This window comes from Setaria viridis, chromosome 3 (genome assembly GCF_005286985.2).
Source record: "Setaria viridis chromosome 3, Setaria_viridis_v4.0, whole genome shotgun sequence".
NCBI classification, from domain to species: Eukaryota; Viridiplantae; Streptophyta; class Magnoliopsida; order Poales; family Poaceae; genus Setaria; species Setaria viridis.
In genome coordinates this window covers 45,262,206-45,274,985 of record NC_048265.2, presented here as the reverse complement: position 1 = coordinate 45,274,985, position 12,780 = coordinate 45,262,206, and the positions used below count along the sequence as shown (strand labels likewise).

The 12,780-nt window shown below is 46.7% G+C and overlaps 1 pseudogene; it reads right to left on the bottom strand.

Annotated features, from left to right (window-relative positions):
* Window positions 1–2,956: 2,956 nt before the first annotated feature.
* On the bottom strand, window positions 2,957–12,489 carry LOC140222294 (uncharacterized; annotated as a pseudogene).
* Window positions 12,490–12,780: the final 291 nt, after the last annotated feature.

The window sequence follows — 12,780 nt, the reverse complement described above, 5'->3', positions numbered from 1 at the left end:
AATCTTTGTAAAGGCCTCATAGCGTCCCTATGCAATCACACCTCGGAAGTGTGGTATTGTGCCTGATCAGCACAAGCGTGGTTGGGTCTAAAGTTCTTTTGAGCTTTTACGCGACTTGTGGGTAAAGATGTGCGACCTCTGCAGAGTGTAAAACTGATCGATCAGCCGTGCTCACGGTTAAGAGCGGCCTGGACCCTCACATGAGTAATATACTTGAAGATGGATTTAAATTGTGGTTTATGCTATGGTTATGGTTGTGCCATATGCTTATGGCTTATGTTTATGTTTATATTAATTGTGGGTTGGTATATACTTATACCTTAGTAATCAGGTGCTAATAAAGTTTGACCAACTAAAAATGCTTAATGCAGTCAACCAGTCAGCCTTTCCTTGTTTAACCCTTGCATTCATATTCTCCTCACACTTGCTGAGTACGACAAGTGCTCACCCTTGCTATAAACAACGTTGCTCAGAAGAAGAAGTTGCTATGAAGTTGTGAAGATGGTGCTGAGTCCTAGGCGTACGCAGCCTCCAGTCGATTGCCTGTGAAGTTTGGAGCTTCCGTTTCCATAATTAAGGTGTATATCTCTGATGGTTTGTAAGTCTTTATTTGTATCTTTTTACGTGATACTGTTGCTGTTATTCACTTATGATGTCACTATATGTATGAAACTTGATCCTGGCATACATATAGGTAGCATCCAGTTTTGCCAAAACCGGGTGTGACAATCTAAATGAAACGACAGCGATGCGTGCGAAGTTAAAGCTTAGATATTACTCGATAAATGGAACTTATAGAATCGGCTGGAGATCGTGTCGATGCAGCCCTGCCAACCTGTACAAACTCGTGAAAGAAAAAGAAGTATTGGCGAAGTCGCCGACTTGAAAGTAAAATACGATGAAAAAGTAGATTTGTTTGTATTAATTGATGTGTTGCTTACAAATCTCTAAAGATGGCTATTTATAGCCTGTTATAACCAATTTCCTAACCGACTAAGATCTATCTCTAATTTTAAACGAAAACGAATATTTACAAACATAATTTGTATCGGAGTTGGTTATTGTACTCCCACGGGCCAATCTTTCTCTCTCCCCTTTCTCTGACCCACTTTAAGCCCATATTGGCCCAATCGCTCCAGCCTTCCAATCGGCCGATCTCCGTCCGCCAAAACACTGTAGCGCCAATCGGCCGATTCTCAGCTGTAGCACCAATCGGCTGATTCCCAATCGTGACCTTTTAATCCACCATATCAGCCAATACTTTCTTCTCTTGACGCTGATCCCATACGTGTCAAAATCTGGCGTCAACCGTAAGTAACTGATTTTTATATTACTTGTATTTGCTCTGATTCAATTCTGAGATAACACGCAGCTAAATATATGTACCGAGTGATAGAGACTGCAACAAAAAAGTAACCCTAGCTCAGCTGATTGGAGGGGAGGAGATGTGATTGTGCATTCCAGCCACCTAGGTCCGAGTTCTCTTCAACTCGAATTAGGTTGCCTATTTCTTCTTCTTAACCAAAAACTACTTAGTTCCTCCTAGGCTGGATCAACACATCATGATGTGGAAAGTTAGCGATGCCTTGTCACATTCATTTGCTTATTCAATGGGTCATTTGGCAAATCCAGCAGTAGTGTATTGAACACAACACTAAGCCATATTTATGATGCTAGTAAAATAAAGAGACCGCAAATGGTATTGCAAATATGATTCACTGGTAGAAAACTGACCTTTTATCCCGGTTGGTAGGAAGCAAATCTCCCGGTTGGTAGGGAGCAATTCTCCCGAAAAACCATCCGGGATAAAGCAATCGAGATAAAAGGTTTATCCCGTTGGTAAGTCACACGATTTTTCACACGAAATATGCGTGCGCGGTGCGTGGGATTCGAACCCACGACCTCAAGCCTCGCGTGTAGCTTCCTTGCCGTCCCATCTATATAGCACATTTGACTATATAGGGGATGCAATCCTTTTGTATTAACTCATGGGGAACCCTTTAGTCTCGATTTGTGTTACTAACTGGGACAAAAGACCCCCTGTAGTCCCAGTTGGTAACACAAACTGAGACTAAAGGGTCCAAGGGCTTTAGTCATTTGCAGCCACCTGTGGGGGACCCTTTTATCCCGGTTGGAAATACCAACCGGGATAAAAGATTCCCATTTAATCCCTGTTGGTGTTACCAACCGGGACTAAAGGGTCGAGGGTCTTTTTACTAACTATGATAAAAGGGGAGTCTTTTATCCCGGTTGGTATTTCCAACTGTGATAAAAGGGGGGTCTTTTATCCCGGTTGGTGTTTCCAACCGGATAAAAGGCCCCTCAGGACTTTTTTCCACTAGCCTTTGCAATCGGGATAAAAGGTACCGGTTGATGAGCCTCCCGCCAGTTGCCCAGCTTTAGTCCCGGTTGGTGAACCTTTAGTTCCGGGCTAAATATTAACTGGGATAAAAGGGGTCGATGGAAGGTGAGTTTTCTACCCATGATTATAAACAAGTAACAGAATGCATGCAGCTGCTAGGAAGCACAACATAAGACGACTGATGTAGAGAAAGTTACTGGAATTGAGGATAACCAGAGGAAAGAGAATACAGCTCCTCTTGCGCGGCTACATGCCCCCGGTGAGGAAGAGTTTATTTTCGGTACTTGGAACTATTTTATCAGGTGTACAATAGGTAATTAGGTATAAGCTAAACCAGCTGTACATTCTGTTTTACTGTATAAGACAGGCCCTACTTCGGTGAAGGAGAAACAATACTAAAGTTGCAAAGCCAAAATCGCGATTCTCCAATAATCACGATAATTAGTGCTACATTGTATCTGAGTGGTGCACAGCTGTACTGATCGCCAGAGAATTGATGGAGGCAGGCAGGAGAGAGTTACCGAAGGGAGAGACCGCCAACGCGAAGACCGGCCCACGGTGTGCCTCCCACGCGAGGCACTCCACCGCGTCCGGTCAAGGATCCACGCTCCACCCCATGACCCGGCCATCCACGTGGCCGGTCCACACCACCCCACGACCGGGGTCCGCCACGAGGCAGAGCACTTGCGGCGTCTCGCTCGACACCCTGAAGGGCGCGGCCGCCTTGTCGCCCCAGCGCTGCCGAGCCGGCGGCAAGCGGAAGGCGTTCATGAGGTCCCACGTCCTGACGCCGGCCTCACCCGCGGCCCACAAGCACAGGCGAGCGCCGCCGTGGGAAGCATCACGGCAGCAAGCGAGCGCGCGGAGTGCAGCGTGGGCCTGTGAGAGTGCTCGGAGCGCGACGCGGGTCTGTGACTCCCTGGGTAGGTGCGGGCGCAGCTCAAGCCTCCAACCGAGACGGTCGGTTGGTGCACGCCACGGAGCGGGCGGGAGGGTGGTGCGCGCGCGAGGCCGGGGCAGTGGCGAACTCTGGGAGGGAGTCCGAGTGGTGCGGCCCCAGGGAGGGGCCAGACGGTGGCGAAGCGGGAGGCCGCGGCAAGGAAGGCGGGTAGGGAGTGGCTGGTGTGGAGGAGATGCGACGGCTGCGGGTGATGCAACGCTGGAGGTGTGCGGCTGCGCATGTCGGAGAAGGAACCAGAGGCCGAGGCGGAGATGGCGGGGGCGGGGGTGGAGGTGGGAGGGAGGGAGGCGGATAGATGGGGCACAGGGGAGGCGGCGGGGCGGGGAGCCGTGTGTGAACCTTGTCCCCTCAAGCCCTCACCCTCTCTCTATTCTCTCTCTGCCCTCTCTCCGATGCAGCAACTCACTCAGTGCGGCGGCGGCGGCGCACGTCATTAGCGGTGACCGGCTGCCCTTCCCTCCCACACACCTCACCTCCCCGAGCGGTCTCCTCTCCCTTCCTCCCTCCTATGCACATTTGGGGAGTTATGCGTGGCACCACCAAACCCTAACCATTTAGGACGGTCGGCCTCAATCCGCAACCTCTGTAGTAGCTAGCTGCCAAGATGAGGCAGCGGTCAAACCACGCTGCCCCGACGCCCTCGGTGGCCGCGTCGGCATAGAGCGTGAACCGGGCGGTGATCCCGACCCCGCTGCCGCGGACGAGAACGCTCCGGACGCCGACCTTGCCGCCGAGGCCACGCGCAGGGGTAGTGGCGGGGCGCCCCGCTCCGGTCGCCGGCCTCACCCAATCCCCCTCCTTCGCCTCCCTGTTTCGGAGAAAGGAGAAGTTTTTCCCTTTTAACTCCCCTCCCTTCCCTCATTTTTCCACCCGAGGCCCCCCTCTCTTTAGAATTTGGACTGGAGGTTGATTCATGAAAGTTAAGAGACTTTTTTCAAAATGACCACGACGTACGAAAAAGTTTCTTTAATTTATAATAGGTAGAGATAATAACCTTTCTTTCTTTAATATTAGGCAGAAGAAATATTAGGCAGAGATAATAAGTACTCTTGTGTTGCTCTATTCTGTTGCGGATTGTAATGTTGCATTTTCTCTTTAATAAAACTTCTTTTGAGGAGGGATATTGAATAAAACTTTGTGCCGCATATGCAATTTCACTAGGGAAAGTTTTATTGTCACATGCTGCCGGTTGGTGCTGACTGTTGAAGGCTCGAGGCCTCCGAGACCGGCCCTGTCGGCGACCCAGTGTAAAGGCAATGACGCTCTAGATCATTATTTGTGATTTTGGCAATCCAGTGATAATATAATTATTGGAAATAATGTGTTTGTCAGGTGTGGATCTTTGTAGATTCTTTAAGTCTAAGGATGAAGTTAAAATCAAACCATCCAAATCATAGTAAAATTCCAAAGAATTTTAAAGCATTCAAATGACGATATAAATTTGTGAGCAGTGTTTTTGTCAGCGTCGTATGATTCGCCGGTGCTGCAAAGAAGAGCGTTGTATTCGCGGTATCGATTTAGTTATAGTCAATGTCAAGTTTGGTTTGGGAGCAATTTTTTTCTTTTTTGCACAATTTCGCTAGAAAAAGGGTCGCTAAACCATCTTGCATCATAATTTTGTTACAATACCAAAGAAATATATGAGAATATATCACTAGTTTAACACATTAGACAGATTCACTGTATAAAATTTCGGTAAACAAAATTTATCAGGCCCCGCAGATAAACACAAAATTTCGGAAAATTTGATTTTTTTTCCCCAAGCTCCAACCATTCGAGAACGGTGACAGACTAGCAGTATCTGTCTGAGAAAAATTGCATTAGTTTGGATATAAATTGTATCTTACGCGAGAAAGTTTCGAAGGACTAGAAGGGAAGATTGCAGTCTCTGAAACGTTCCAGCAAACTCCCAACAATCTTCTGACGACACTAGGGATCGGAATAGTTCTAGCCTCTAGCTAGTGCTATGTATCCATTGAAGAATGAATTCACCGGTGGTAAACAAGTTGCAGAATCTGCAATGATATATCTCAACAGACAACACTGGAGTAATAATCTGATTGCACGGTCCATTTAGGCATTCAGAGTACAACATCCGATTGCTAACAGGAATTATTAGTTAGAGCAAACTATAATAGATGTGGCTGACATGAACCTCAGCAGGTTGTTTGGAGGAGCACAACCACACCGTTTCTGATGGCAATATTAGCACTGCTTCTTTTTTTAAGACTTGAAGTAGTGCTTGAACTATCAGAACAATCGTAGTATCGAAGAGAATTGAGCAGCAATCCAAGGATGAATCACGGGTAAACCTACACAAACCCACAACGGGATAACCTATTCTAACTCCACCCAACATGTTTACTTGCTAAACCTAACCCCGCAAGACGTTTAATTTAAGCTCGTTCCCACTCATCTTAAGACACTACGGGAAACTGGATGTTTGCCCAAAAACACTCGGCAAAAGCTTTGCCGAGTGTAACACTCGGCAGTCGACACTCGGCATCGATTTTAACGGCAAAGTTTCTTTACCGAGTGTTTTTTATCGGGCACTCGGCAAAAGCTTTGCCGAGTGCTAGGTTGACACTCGGCAAAAAAAAGTGACGGGGATGGCGAGAAGACAGTAACGGAGGCTTCACCGAGTGCCACGACGGAAAAACACTAGGCAAAAATCTAAGGTTTGCCGAGTGTCATAACTGGAAAACACTCGGCAAAAATCTTAGCTTTGCCGAGTGCTACGAAGAAAGCACTCGGTAATATTTAAAATGTCACCAAGTGTTAAGCCGAATAGCACTCGGCAATATTTAAATCTTTGCCGAGTGTCAACTCCAGTACACTCGGCAAAGTACTATGGATAGGAAAGATTGCATTGTCTCTTTGCCGAGTGTCACGGACAAACACTCGGCAAAGTACTGTGTATCTGACAGATTTTATGGTCGCTTTGCCGAGTGTCAAGGACAAACACTCGGCAAAGCTTTGCCCAGAATGATAGATTTGACTTCTTTGCTGAGTGTAACACTCGGCAAAGCGACCATAAAATCTCTATTGTTATGGTTCGGTCACGTATAACCTCCCACTCAAACAAACATCACAGGCATAATTCACAATAAGCATCACAAGCATAATTCACAATAACCATCAAGTAAGCCACAAATGCAAAGGCAAGTAACAAGTCACAACTAAGTCACAAGTAGTCACTGTGGAGGCCCTGGGAACCACTGCGACAAATTCGGGTCTCGAGGGTGATTATTCGATGCCGCCGATTGATTCTGCACAAAGGAGAAGAGATTGCATGTGTGAGATAAGATTGAGCTAACATTTAGAGCTAACATATCATTTTGAGATAACATATCATTTAGAGCTAACATATAATTTTGAGATAACATATCATTTTGAGCTAACATTTAGAGCTAACATATCATTTTGCGCTAACATATCATAGCATATTTCACTTTGAGCTAACATATCATTTGGCATTTCGACATTTACGACAGAAACAAGTTTTCTAAGTCAAAGTATTCAATCTGCAGTATAAGGTGTCAAGTGACTCACAAGAGTAGCTGTGGGTAGTTGAGGTGGAGGGAATAGCATCGGTGGCGGTGGCAAAGGTTGACCCATACTCGATGCAAAACCCTGCATGTATTGGAACTTTTGCTCCATCCTCAGCCGTTGTTCTTCCTCCATCCTCTGCCGCTCGGCCTCTAGCCTCTGCTGAATCATCTGCTCCATCCTTGCCTCCAACTCCTGCCGTTGCTTCGTTTCTGCTTCCACCTGGGCCTACAATATTTCATCCCAATGTTACATTACAAAGCAAAAGTACGTAAAAATCAATGAACGATGAAAAACAGAAATTACCTCGAGTGCCTCCACCTGGAAGCGTGCAGTGTCCGGCCTTGGGCTTATCGCTAGGGTCGAGCTCGTGCTCCTTGCATGAATCTGGGAGAGTGTAGGAGTACTGGCCGTGTCGATTGTGCTGTCGCCAATCCAGTGTCGGCCATGCTTCTTGCCTCATCCTCCCACCCTCATGACGACTTCTCCATCAAGATCCTAGGAGCTTGGACCATACTCTGGCCCATGGACCTCTTTGCCATCGTTGTGTATTCACTGAGGCGGCTGTAGATGGTCGCATTGCTGTACAACGAGGGTAGGTCCTCCGGGTTGTAGTCGATGTCGGACGTCGCCTTGCCCTTGTGGGACAAAGCCCATGCCTTGAACTGGGAGCAAGGCTGGCCACCATGTGATGACGACTGCGAAAAAAAGCAAAATGATTAGAAATTATGCAGAATTGAGCGTTACAATAAAGAAATGAATTCACATACCCATCTAGCTGCGTATTGGTCGAGGTTGAGGCTCCCTTGATAGTGTGGTGCACCTGGCATCAGCAAACGCTGGCTCCGGCAAGCGTTGTGCATCTCCTCCCACTCGGGGTCGCACCACTTGTCCACCATGTGTTCCCAGCACTGGCGATGCTGGGTGCACCACCATGGAGGGACCTACATCATGAAGTGTATGACATATAAGAAGATGAAATTAAGCGTAATTAATATCAAAAAAATAAGTACTAATGTTCTATATTTACATGCAAGTATTGATCCCAGGTCAGCTTCATGGTTCTTGCCTCAATTTTAGTGATCCTCATCCTTCTGTAGCTAGCGTAGTAGTCGATGATGGCCTAGACGCGCGCCTCGTAGTGCATGTCCTTCACGAGTTTCTTGGTGGCTTCGTGAGCCACAGTAGCCGCCTTGGCCTCGTATCCCTCTTGGCATCTGAAGAAGTCCTGCATATAGATGCGATGTATGCAGTCATTATTTCAAGAATGTCCAGTGAATGCGATGTATTGAGCAATGTAGTGCGACGAAGACTTACCCATAACTCGGCCTTGACCCGCTCCGCCTTGTTGGGGAATACCCTGCCATCCCGATCAAGGGTGTTGCGGGCGGTGATGTAGTGCTCCCACGTGTAGGCCGGCTCCATCCTTCCGCCGACCTCCACCAGGCTAGGGAAGTGTATCCTGCACAAAAGACCAAGGATGCCGTTGGGATGGCCTGCATGATCACCTACAACGACCTTCGTAAAAGCCCTACCCAAGTGATTAAGATAAATTATTAGTTTCTATTGTAATTTTCAACATATCAAACGAAAACTTAGTGATAACATCTAAAGTTACTTACCTTTTCCCAGAGGGTGAAATAACCAGACGTCTCTCAAGAGGTATCGATCGCCTCGGGAGGGTCGAGGGACCTCGCAACCAGACACCTGATGAACCAGAGGAACCGGAACCCCTTGCCTCCTCCTCCATCTGGTCCTGCTGCATCGGTACCTCCTCCTCGTCACCAGAGGTGTGCATGGAAGGTACCTCCTCCTCAGACGATGACGACGACGAAGCTACAGGCGACGGTGACCTCGCTCGAGCCTTTCCTCGACCCCTGCCTCCACCCTTCCCTCGACCCCTACCTCCACCCCTCCCTTGACCCCTCCCGGACTCCTGAGCTGCATCGGACCCTTGAGCAGCATCGATTGATCTTGCGTAAAGTGACGTTACCCTCCGCACACCGCCCACCATTATTCAATCACCTGCAATTAAAAATAGTAAACCAATTAGCATAGATAAACAAAACGTACTTAGAAAGAGATGCAAAATAAAGAAAACATACTTAGAAAATAACATGGTATGACAAATAATAAATCAATTAGTACAGGACATACATGTATTAGAAATAATCATCGTGATTGGGATTAGCTGGATCATAAGTCTCATCATCGCTATCACGCGTGTTGATATAATCATGCCCGTGCTCTGAAGGAGGAACGTCGTCATCATTGTCATTGCCTAAATGTAATCGCTGAAGTAATTCTAAGTCCTTCACATTCTGAACCTTGTCTCCAGCGTCCTCGTCAGCAACCCTTTCATTGCCTACTTCCATTCCGATCACTTCGGTTAAGTCTATCTCAAAACTCCCTTCGAGCCCATCTTGTTGAAAGAACTCTCCGTCATATGTGTTGGGTTCTATGTTGTAATCTTCATTGTTTGGGACAGGTACTTTACCGTGTGGCGATACCTTGTACACAACATCCCAACCCTTAAGACGTTCGACGATTTGACATGGGTATGAGAGATAATAAACTTGCGTGGCCTGTTGAGCCACAATAGACATTGTCTCCTAGTAAGATGGATGATTGTCGAATTTCGACTAGCCCAAGATTAGGGGTCCGTCTCACTACTTCAGGATCAAACCAATGGCATTTTAATATGATAGGATTAAGAGGTTTGCAACCATGAAACATGAGTTCGTATATTTCTTCAATTCTTTCGTAATACTCGACCCCATCAAAGCCTAGCGTAAAAACTCTGGTATTTGTAGTTCTTCGATTGGGCTAACGTTGCTCGTGGCTTGTTGTGTGAAAGCAATATCCATTCACGTCATAACCGGTAAATGACCTGACCCTATAGGCACAGCCATCGGTAGCCTGTCTCAACTCGGCACTCATTGATGCATCGGTTTGGCCCTACAAGTTCAAGCAGGGTAGTTCGTTATATTATTCGCACCTACGAGCAACTTGTAATGTCAAAGTAGGTATGAGCCAAATTGGACAGTACCTTGTGTTTGAACCAAGAAATGAAATCGAGCATTCCATTTCCCATACCATCTCTAAGAAGGGTCGAAGTTTCCTGCGGGGTAGGTTCCCTTGATTCACACCAGAATTGATGATGAAATTCCCTGTACCAATGAGAAACATGGGAGGTGGACACAAAATAGTGACTACTTGAGAACAAGTATGTTGAGAACTTACAGGATGTACGATCCATTTCGGTTAGGTTCATCAACACATATAGCATGATAGTGCGCCACTCTTCATGTTTCAAGGTCTTGTGGGTCGCACCACTTGCACTTCCGAGTTGCCCTCGGAAAATGCTAAGGTTCGATTCATCTTCGCCAGCATTGTAAATTATGCACGCTAGGAAGGTTGTCAGCATAGTATTTTGTTGTGAAGTTTGACACCTCCTCCAGAATGTATGCCTCTGCAATGGATGCTTCAATTTTGCATTTATTTTTACATTTAGTTCGAAGAACCTTTTGACATCTCTCAATTTAATAGCACCAACGGCCTTGCACAGCCCCCCCCCACTCGTGCTTCATATGGGAAGTGCAAAATCATATGCTGCATCGGATTGAAGAAGCCGAGTGGAAAGATCTTCTCCAACTTACAGAGCAAGACATGCACCATTCTTTCCATTTATGGAACCACGGTACAAGATAACTCCTTAGCACAAAGCTGGCGGAAGAAATTGCTCAACTCCGCTAGCATTTGCCGGACATACTCAGGGACATAGCCTCGAACCATCACCGGAAGTAGGCACTCAAGCCATTTGTGGTAATCATGACTCTTGAGCCCGTTGATTCGCATAGTAGCTAAGTTCACTCCCCTCTTTAGATTCACCGCATACCCATCAGGGAACATTAACATTTGGAACCATTCTAATACTTCCCTCCTTTGGGCCCTCATCAGGACAAAATCGGCCTTAGACTTTCTCCATGACTTGCCGCCTTTGGGAGGCACCATGTCTAGCTTTGGTCTATCGCATAACCTCGCTTGATCCACTCTAGCCTTAACGTTATCCTTTGTCTTATCAGGAATGCCCATGATTGTACCAAAAATTGCCTCGGCGACATTCTTTTCAGTGTGCATTACATCAATGTTATGTCGAAGAAAAAGGTCATCAAAATAGGGGAGGTTCCACAACCACGACTTTTGAGTCCAGGCATGTTGCTCACCATATCCCACAAAACCACCTTCTTGTTGAACTTCAAAGTTGCCTTGCATACTAGGCATGGGAACTTCCCGTGAACACACCAGCCGTAGAATATCCCATACGCCAGCAAGTCATGCAGGGAGTACTGGTACCAAACATGCATTTTGAAGTTTGTCTTTGTAGCTCGGTCGTAAGTACATACCCCTTCCTCCCAAGCACAGACCAAATCATTAAATAGAGGCTCCATGTACACACTGATATTATTCCCCGGGTGTTCAGGAATTATCAACGACAAGAATATGTTCTATCGTTGAAAGAGGACGCTAGAGAGGAGATTGAGGGGGGATAACAAACATGGGCCAACAGGTGTACAGGGCAGACGCCATTCCGCAAGGATTGAACCGATCTGTTGCCAGTGCAACATGTACATTATGAGCCTCTAGAGCTTTCTCACGATGAATCACATCAAACCTTGTCCAGGCTTCACCATTGGATGGATGTACTAGCTTCTCAGGATTGTATCGACGTCCGTTTTGTGCCATGTCATCTGTTTTGCGGATTCCTCAGTCATGTAAAGTCGTTGGATCCTCTGTATGAACGGAAGGTACCGTGGGATCTTCATGGGGATTGCAAGCTGCCTCTTCTGACCATCACCAGAGTCTACCTCCAAGAACCTAAAGGATTCACACTTCACACAGTACTTTACTTCCGCATGTTCTTTCCTAAATAAGATGCATCCCATCGGACAAGCATGTATCTGCTCATATGGCATCTTAAGTGCACGAAGGAGTTTCTGTGCCTCATACATGCTCTTTGGCAGAATGTGACCATCTGGGAGCAGGCTCCCAAAAACTGTCAGGATAACATCGAAGGATTCTCGACTCCAGCTAAACTAGGACTTTATGGCCATTAGGCATGCAATAGCATCCAGTTGAGAAACCTTGGTATGCCCGTGAAGGGGTTGCTGTGCCGTAGACAACATGCGGTAATACATCTTTGTAGTTGCCTCTGGCTCCTCCTTCCTACATCCTTCATCGAAGTGTGCTTCATGATAGTCATTTAACATGTCTTCTACCCCGGCATCATCATCATAATCCTTGATGCGTTGTCTCACGACCTCCTCTCTCACACGATCGGCTTCACCATGGTAGATCCACCGGGTATAGTGTGCCGTAAATCCATTCTTGCAAAGATGTTTACCCATGACCTCCTTTGTTTGTCGACACATGTTTGCGCAAATGCTGCAGGGACACCAAGTGAGACTCGCTCCTGTAACCTTGGCAAATGGTAGTTCCAAGAAAGCATCGGTCTTCTCAATCCATTCATCGGTCAACGAACTCTGACTAGAGTGGCCCGTGTACATCCACTCACGGTCATCCATCCTCTAACATATCAGCGAGTAAAATAAAATTCAATTGCATCTATAGTTTCCTATACTGTCTAATAGGTGAAGATAGGTCCTAATCACACCCGAGGATGTGTAGATGGGGTTAGTTTCCATGCTCTACTTGTATCCGAGATAGAATTTCGGCAGCACCTCCCCGCTGTTCTCCAAATACATGTCCTAGTAGGGAGATTGTGTATCCGGAGAACAACAGGGAGATGCTGCCGAAACTCTGTCTTGGATCGGAGTAGAGCATGGAAACTAAGCCCATCTACACATCCTCGGGCTGTCCAAAAAACGTGGACAATTTGAAACAGATA